The 8,526-nt window shown below is 35.6% G+C and overlaps 1 long non-coding RNA gene across 1 annotated transcript; it reads right to left on the bottom strand.

Moving 5' to 3' along the window:
* Positions 1 to 5,515: 5,515 nt before the first annotated feature.
* LOC136990893 (uncharacterized) lies at positions 5,516 to 5,994 on the bottom strand. Its single transcript, XR_010883124.1, has 3 exons — positions 5,931 to 5,994; positions 5,732 to 5,833; positions 5,516 to 5,592 (listed from the first exon to the last, which is right to left on the bottom strand). It is a non-coding gene; the product is annotated as an uncharacterized lncRNA (long non-coding RNA).
* Positions 5,995 to 8,526: the final 2,532 nt, after the last annotated feature.

Genomic DNA, 8,526 nt, shown 5'->3' with positions numbered 1-8,526 from the left:
AATTATATAAATTATAAATTCAATTTATTATATAAAAATATTTTAATCTATCTGTCAAGAAAAACCATTTGAAACAATTATGAAAGAATATAAAATTAAGTGAAATTATTGTTTATAACCGGACCGAAGAGGACAACTGTTCTTAAATATTGCGTTTCAAATCCCAGACGTTACGACGCAATCAGCACTGCAAACGTGTTTGTTCAGGTGGACGCTCGCAGGCGTCATTGCAGACGGAGTGACCGCTGTTCGGCCTGTTACTAATGAGTTTGATGCGTTCATTCTCATTTACTACAATACTATTTATATATTAAATTCATCTCCCTTTTCGATACTACCAGAAACTCCACAATACAGAAATTGCAACAAATAATAATAAATAGAAAGCAATAACAAAAAAAAAGTCATAAGCGGCACTTATCACGCCTACCCTTCAAATGTTTGCCAAAAATAATCGTTAAATTCTTATAATTAAATAAATGCCACGTACATTTATGGTTGTGAATTAATAACACGATAAATTACCTTTATTTAGTAAACTATTTTAATTTAAATTATTTGCCAATTATAAAGAACATATAACTTTTAAGTATAAAAAAATAACTAATTAAACTGTTTTTGCATATTTATACGCGTGCAAACCAAGTTCATTCGCATCACCCGTTTGATTTTAAATACATTTTGTTAACCTTTTTTTAATAGGCTTGTTTATTTATATAGCACAAATTTAGTACCGCAGCGCATTCATATAAGCCGTTATTCCGTGTTTTTAACTATCAAAGCAATAAAACTAAGCGAAGATAGTAAATGTAAACAAAAACGCCACACCCTTTTTCAATTAAAAAGTCTCATAGTTTTGTTGAAACCGTGTCTTCTATTTCTTGTTTTGTTTGATGTTACAACTTGGTGAATTGAAAGACACTTGGCAAGATTCATCGATTTTTATTTCATCAAGTTGTGACATCAAACAAAACAAAGAAAATAAAAAGTCTCTGACAAGGTCAACCTCTGACAAGATAATAAACACAGTGGGGAGTCAATTGCTTCTTGTAAGGGGAGAACTAATGCACTTAGAACCTTCTGACTTCTTTCCTTCGAAAGATAAGAAAATATATGTATCTAAGAAATGTTTCAAATTAAGCAGAACGTTAGCAGTTTTTTAAATTTTTACCCTTTTCCTAAAAAATTTAAAATTAAGTATTTTTTAAAATTTGTATTACATTTAATAATCGTAAACTGTGAGACTTTTGCGACAAAAATAAAAAAAATATCGATTCTAGCCCGATTTTGAAGCGAGATATCGAAATTTATTATTAAACTCAGCGAAGTCTGATTATACACTACGAGAAATCTCGTTGTCGCGCGCGAAAAATAACAGCGACGAAAACATTAAAAATTAATTTCGCGAATACATATTGCACTAACTGTACAATTTTTGTTTCTTGCGTAAGAACTTCATTTATGTATTGTCACAAATGCATTTTTTTGGTGAAATTTCGAGAATATTTTTAGTTATAAATAAACGAATTTGCACATTCGACATCATTTGGTAAATTGCCGAATTTTCGATGGTCCACAAATTATTTTTTTGATTGCTTCATTTCATGCACAGAAAACATTTATATCTATACTGTCAACAAATAATTTTGATAGATTGAATAATATTTTAAGCGATGTCAAGTTTTATATTAGATGATCGAGTTAAGCCTAACACACGACTATATCATATTCAAAATTAAAAATAAAATTCATGTTTAGAAATATAAAAAAAAATATCTGCGAAATCTTAAATACAACATTCATATGAGTAAAACAAAATAATAACTTTGTCAATTGGTCGATTTACAAGTCAGAAAGAAGCATTTGAAAATAGAGTCATAAAACAATCAACGTTTATTGATTTTCGCGATAAGGGTATAACGAGGTATATTGACAAATTTTTTCGCAGTAGTACGAAATTTTACTGACTTCACTTGAAAGTGTCATATTTCTTCCGCATTTACATACAAACAAACCCGATGGCAATCGGTGAAACTTGAGAAAAATTACAGCGAGTTGAAATTTGATATGTTTATTTTTTGCGTTTTACGTATCAAATTACATTAAATTCGACACAAATAAAGCATTTGTGTCAATAAGAAAATATCTTACACTGTTTAAAAGAAGAAAAAATAATGAAAACAAAAATGCAATAATAATTTTTTAAGCAAAGCCAAAAATTTTACAATTTAAAGATAAAAAATTGATTCTGTTAGACGCCGCGCGATAAAGGGGGGGTGGCATAATCACGCGACTATAGAACTGATATATAATGTAGCGTACAGTTCCTAGTGGACCATTGACGAGACCTCCTTGCACCCATAAGTTGACTCTCGGCACGATTCTGGCATTAACTGAGAGATACAAATACTTGGAGAGACCAAGAGCCGAGTCATCTTTGGACGAAGGCGGGGCAATATCTGGAGTGTTTTCGGACGCTATATAAGCACGAGAGCATCCAGTCGACTGCGAGTAGTCTTCGTTGCTTTCTTTAACTCGCTCGTTTGTTGGATATAGCTCTACTGCCGTTTGGAACTGATCGAATTCATCTCTGCACAAATAGGCTCAATTTCTTGTCGTCAGAATGTTCAGATCTGTAACAGAGAAATCACCCGAAGCTACATGTTGTAAGACATCTGTGAAGGAACTATCTGCGCTATTTTGTCTATGAGAATTACTAAGTTCAATGAACTTCTCAAAAGAATCAAATGCGAATGTAATGTAATGTCCCAACAAGGTAGGGACCTTGTTGGGACATTACATTGTAAAAACACTCGAGTCGAGAGGAGTATCTTAAACAGGAGGAAGCTGAAAATCAGCAAAGAAATAGACAAAGAACCCACCAAACGGCTCATCTTTCTCGGGGTTTATCCCCCTCAATCTTCTCTCGATCACGTAAAGATTTTTGCACCAATCACTGACATTTCATCGATGATGACGAATTTGAGCAACTTCATCTCAATCTGGAATTTCTGTGCAGCTTCTTCATTTGGAGATCGAAATTTCGTACTAACGATACGAAGACGAAGGAGAGAATGGATCGTAAAGCCATCAATATTAATCGCTGCTGCTCCATGTTATAGAATAATAAGTGAAAAAAAGAAAACTTTTTTAACTTATTATTCTATAAAGATTCTTTATATTTGTTGTGTATCTAGTTAGCGATAACATTTACTTTTCAAAATTACCGTTTTAATGCTTGTCATATTTTCCGACCACTAGATGACGCTTCTACACGTGCCTGCAGGAAGCGACTAACACTTGACTTCACGCATTCCTTGTCAACAAAATAACTCTGGAATGAGTTGTCCGATGTTGATGAAATCTTCTACGACGACTCACCATCACTCGAGGATGAACTGATTAAAATTTCAACTCTCAAAAATGATCCATACTGAAGAAAAACCCCTATCTCCAGTTCTACAAAAACGGATCATTTTTGAAAGTTGAAATTTTAATCGGTTCATCCTTGAGTGATGCTGAGTCGTCGTAGAAAATTTTATCAAGATCGGACAACTCATTCCAGAGTTATTTTGTTGACAAGGAATGCACTAAGTAAAGTATTAGTCGTCTCTACGTTCCGACAAATATTTTATGTTAAAATGCAATAAAGATTTAGGATAGACGATTGTAGAAAGTGATCGTTTTAATTATAATAAAAATTTGAAATCAAAAATCTTTAATTATTAAATATAATAATTTTAATCTTTTCAACGATTTTTAATGTTCGATGCCTAATTTAAAAAATCGGGTTATACAAATTATACAATTCCGTCGACTGCCATAACACAAAATATTTGTGAAAATAGAAAAATTCTAATTAATTAAAGTTTTGAGTATAGCGGTGTGAATTTCATATGGAATATAATGTGTATGTAAACCATACCGGGAAATAATAATTTAAGGTATTTATTACTTTCCATTTCGTTTAACAATGGTGTGAAAGTTCGAACCCACCGGAAGTTAACCGGTAGTGAGATATCCTTTTTCCGTGCGTGTGGAAGGAAAAGGGATATGAGTCAAAGGGAAGAAAAGTTGCATCAGACGGAACAACCGACGAAAGAGACGGATTGGTCCGAATGTACCCCGTGACCACCTCAATAAAAGGGCGACGAGGGAGGAAAGGGGGGCCCATTACGTAGTGTCGATTAGACAAGGTGCGCGCACGCCGAAGTCCAAGATACCCGACCGATCGACTCCTTGACCCGTCTTCGACCCAACTCAGATAACGAGGTATGACCCCAAAGTCGTGTGAACTCTCCCTCCGCAAAGCCGCACTCAGGCGACCATAACTAGCCGACTTGTATTCGATATGTTAGCCTTAATAAATCTTTGTTATTGTTTTATCCGTTGTGATGTCCGTTATTCGAATATTATCATCCTCCGCACTACCGTCGAACCCATTCACTTTCTCCACTCGCGTGACGCGTAAGGCGTAACGCATCCAAACCGCCATCTTGACGTGGGCAAGTCTCACGGACTTGTTAGTCGGAAAAAGGAGGAAAGAGACTTTGTCCGCCTCCCGGCACCCACAATTACAAATCTTTAACAAGTCGATTGAATTTGGGATAAACGAAAATTAACAATAAAAAGGGTGAAAAGTATCTTCAAAAATAAGTGGAAAGACCCCATTCGTCGTCTCCGTGACAAAACCGAGCAATTTTTATCTAAATGGAGCTCGATCGGAAAATTATTGCCACTAATTGTGATATTCGGCTTAACAATGTTGAAAAATACCCAAATTAAGAAAGGTGGTGGTCTGAACTTACCAATAAAAATCGCTGCAAATAATGAGAAACTCAGAAAAACGTTCGAAATAAATCACTTTTAATCGCACGAACTGAAAATTCAACCGCTGACAACGAATTGTCAGAGTTTTGTTGTTGTGTCGCCACGGAATTTAATGTGAAACGTTGGGATTTTTCGCCGAATTTCGTGATTTTTCCGCCTCTCTGTCGCTGAAGAGACGGATTATCGCGCATCATTCCTTGCATATACATTCCCGTTAACAGCAATGTGTATTCAAATATCTAATGTTCTTGTGTTTCGCGTCCGTATAAAGATAATTAAAAATTTCGATTTTATGATGATCCTGGAACCAAAACCAGAATAGACTTCAAGTCTAGTAACCCCTTTTATCTACTTTGTTGTAATTTATTTGAGTGACGCTCTATAATCTATTAAATTAATAAAATTGAACTTTTGTTAAATTAAGGTGTTCGAAATTTATAGATAAAAGCTTACATGATAAAAGCTCCCCACTCCTTATACATGATAAGGAGTGGGGAGCGAGTTACATTCTGAAATATAAGAAAGATAATGAGATCTATCGAGTGACTAAACATCCCTCTTGAGAATGATTTATTTTTTCATTTATGACGAATTAGAGACTTTATTCTAGACGTGTTACGCTATCCGTTAGAGAAAATAGAAGAGCGAGTACCCTGCTAATACGATTTCTAACCTCAGTTGTCCTCCGGCTTCTGACAGATCGGGTTGAAATATGGAGAATAGGTGATGACCCCGTGAGCGTAACTCATATCATTGATTATCCTGAAAATAATAAATATATGCTTAGAGTTGAAAAAAGAACTCGATAAAATAAGACTAAAATGATGGTAAAATAATGACAGAGGTTGTAGGTTTAAGAGCAAAAATATATGTATTGAAAATTGAAGATAAAATAACTTACTCAGATAATGTCCTGCATCACACCCCAAAATATTGATTGGATTTTTATACACAAATTAACATTACATTTGCTAGATGTACAGTACTGTACGTGCAGCGCCATCTGTTGGCAAAAATTATTAAAAAGGAATAAACTAAATATAATTCGTATAAAAAAGGATATACTTTAAAAAAGCAAATATTATGGTATATTCACTTACCGCGACAATGATGTAGCGATAACTAGACGCGCTATATTGGGTACGTTCGTAAAGTCAAACGAGTTGAACACGTTAGTAACGAATTGTTCGAAAAGTAGTAGTCTCGCACAGTGCGCATGCTCTGCGGTGATGACGTTTCGAACGACACTCTAACCAAGCTCACGAAGGAAAGTTAGTTTATTTCGTTAAGAAAATGGCGCCCGACGATATCGATGTTTCTAAATCTACTCGAGTGTTTAAATTGTAAATTGAAAGGTGAAATGATTGAAATAACTGTCCACCCGAAGCAATCTAAGAAAAGGCTGCACTAGCAACATTCATATCTTCGATTTTAGAAACAGCCATTTAGTTATAAACGAATCGTTCGAAAAGTCTAACGAAATACGAATAACATTGACGTCATTCGCGTTTAACTCGTTCGACTTTACGAACGTACTCATTATTTGTACTTTGATGGGTAGCGCATAGCACTCACCTGCATGGGATCAAAAAACTTACACCGATAGTTGGTCGTGGGGCCGCCCATAGCAACGTACTGGCCACGTGCAGTTTTTTCGGTTTTATTTACGTTAGTAAGGCCAGGAACACACATGCGTAAAATTGTGTGGCAGAAAACTGAATCAGAAATCAGCTTTCAGTTCAGTTTCTGTTTTACGCTTTTATGCCAGAACACACATACGTAAAAATTCTGGCCGAATAGGAAACGCCACTGCCACTAACAGTTTATTAATTTTATTAATTTTTTCCTCTCATATATCTATGAGAGGAAAAAATTAATCCCTTTGTACCTTCCATTTTTTCTCCGCTTCCTCTGCTATAATATAGAAAATTTAAATTAATAGACTTGTATTCCGAATTCAAATAACGTGTGATCTAAATACTAGGCCTATATATCGATTCTACTAGACCTACCTGTTGTTTGAAATTTTGACCTAAAGCCATCCATAAACGTTGTTTAAATATAGTGGCTTTATACATGACACTGATGTGGTCGAATGGATTCAATAAACTCCTCTATTTCATTTATTTTTTTGTTTTTTCGAAACCGTCACAATCGTAGGGTTAACCCTCGTTGCCGCCATTGTTAGAATAAAAACCACGTGTCTACTTTGACGTCACAGAAAAGACTTCTCTTTATTGGAGGAATTTTGGCGTAAAAATTTTACGCAGTAAAAAGTAGAGACATGCTCTACTCTATTTTCAGTTCTGTTTTAGCCAAAATTTCAGAAAAATTTTTACGCTTTCTGTTTTACGCTAGATTTTACGCCGAATTTTTCGCATGTGTGTTCTTGGCCTAACACCGAAATAAGGATCAGTTTCCCATAAAACTTTTTCCGGAAGGAATCTCTCACAATAGATGGCGTTGCCGTACCAAATAAACCATACTAATTGTAGTAATTTTTTAATGAACTTGCTACGTGTATTTACCAGGACATATTTTCCACGCCGTTTTTTTAAAACTCTTTCCGCCCTGTAGGCAATAAGAGGGCCTTTTCTAGCAAGCCCATTATGGGTTTCGGCAGTCCCACAATGGGGCAGCTGGGTAGTGAGGGACGGAACGAACATATCGGGTAGATATTCTGATAATGTTCTTAAAATGAATTTTACCAAATACATTTTAGAAATTAACGATTAAAAACGCGGGTGTAACAATTACTGCGAGGAATACTTTATAAACCCGGGCGAAGCCGGACGTAATAGCTAGTTAACTAATAAAAGTGGAATTTGCAAGGTTGGGGCCGAAGTTATCAACGCGAAAACGTGTACGTCGGACGTTCGGCGCCGCTTTCCTGTAAGCCTAGAAGTTTGACAATGGCGTTTGGAATGTCGAGCACGATTCTACTGACTTTCCAAACATCATTGTCAAACTTCTAGGCTTACAGGAAAGCGGCGCCAAACGTCCGACGTACGCGTTTTCTCGTTGAAAACTTCGGCCTCAACCTAGCTATTATTTTGGCTATTAAGACGTAGTGTGTTTCTTTATGTACTCGAATGTTTTTCCAAGGAAGGCCCACCAGTGGCCAAGCGGTATCCCTGAACACTTGAGAGTTCGGACCTGGATTCGCGTTTCGCCTGGGACAAGCTGGCCACGTAGAGTTTTTCGAGCTTTTCCCATGTCTGTAACGTCTGAATAGGGACCAGTTACTCTTAGTTACTTTTAAAAAGGCATCCCCTTAGGTAGATCGCCCAAGTGTTGCGTTGCCGTAACTTAACAAAACAAACGCGATGTTCAAGCAATGTTAAGTAAGTTAAAAATACGTAAAACGTTCCGTTCGTCCCCAATCAATTTTTATTTATTTACTACAACATCCCAGAAGGACGCGATCCGGTGGCCTGTATACGACCAATTTATATTATTATATAGTATTTACGTGTTTTATTTATTGTTTCGTCTCAATTTTATTATTAGAGCATTTAACTGCGTTATTTTTACTATAAGGTCTGTGTATTCACTGTTTTAAGTTTAATAATAAAATTTCTTAACTGGAATAAATGTAAAAAATAAAAAGTTCAAGCCTGTTCCAGCAAAAATTTTCAATTTTCTAACGTTTTCGGCTACGTATGCTGACATCATCAGGAACGAACATATAAAGAA

Source organism: Centruroides vittatus, unplaced genomic scaffold (genome assembly GCF_030686945.1).
Source record: "Centruroides vittatus isolate TY-2023 unplaced genomic scaffold, ASM3068694v2 contig_1364, whole genome shotgun sequence".
In the NCBI taxonomy this organism is placed as follows: Eukaryota; Metazoa; Arthropoda; class Arachnida; order Scorpiones; family Buthidae; genus Centruroides; species Centruroides vittatus.
The sequence above is the reverse complement of the archived record's forward strand: the minus strand, read 5'-3'. Positions and strand labels throughout refer to the sequence as shown.